This window comes from Aulostomus chinensis, chromosome 7 (assembly GCF_037954235.1).
Source record: "Aulostomus chinensis isolate RoL2024-O1b breed Wild chromosome 7, RoL_Achi_v1.0, whole genome shotgun sequence".
Classification (NCBI taxonomy): domain Eukaryota; kingdom Metazoa; phylum Chordata; class Actinopteri; order Syngnathiformes; family Aulostomidae; genus Aulostomus; species Aulostomus chinensis.
The window spans coordinates 30,235,943-30,236,723 of NC_141326.1; positions in this window are offsets into that span (position 1 = coordinate 30,235,943).

Below are 781 nucleotides of genomic sequence, written 5' to 3' on the forward strand. Positions count from 1 at the left end.
GGTGACCTGTCCAGGGGGAAGGCTGCTGGGATAGGCTCCACCCCCTCCACCCTCAACAGGAGGAGAGAGAGAAGATGGAGGGATGGATGGATGGATGGAGGGATGGATGAAGGATGGAGTCCATTCTGGATCAGATTGAGCAGGTGTGTCCGGCCCAATCTCTGGGAAAAGGTCTTAGTATGTGTGTGTGTGCGTGTGTGTGAGGGCCCTGAGATGCAGGGCCCTCCTGCAGCTCGAGGGACAAGTTAACCTCAAAAGCTCCTCACCAGGAAGGTTTGGTCTGTCAAACCCTTGAGGAAGTAATGAAGCACCAACAGCAACCGGGGCTCTGAAGGTTCAGCCGCTCGTCTCAGGATTCAGGTTCAGGTTCAGGATGAGTGGCGCGTGTGTCTTGAGGCCACAATTTCAGCCTCACCTCGCATCCTCTTCTGAATATCCTGATTCCTTTCACTTCACTGACTGACTTATTTACTGCTTATTTGCAGTTTTTTGTAGAAAACCTACCTGCCTTTCAAGAACTCAGAAACAGATTCGACCACACAACGACCTGGAGAGTTGGTAAGCAGACGATTCTGTACAGTTTAGCTGTTGTTAGCCGTCAGTCTCCGTGAGCTTCAAGCTAAATATACGTGACTGGATCTTCCCGCGTCCAGGAGTCACCAGGAAGTGACGCAGGAGGGAGACACACCTTTGTTTTCTTTGATTATCATCAATCCCACAATCACCACAGAATCAATTCATAGATTCAGTTTATTAAAGACTGGATCAGGGACATGTTTGC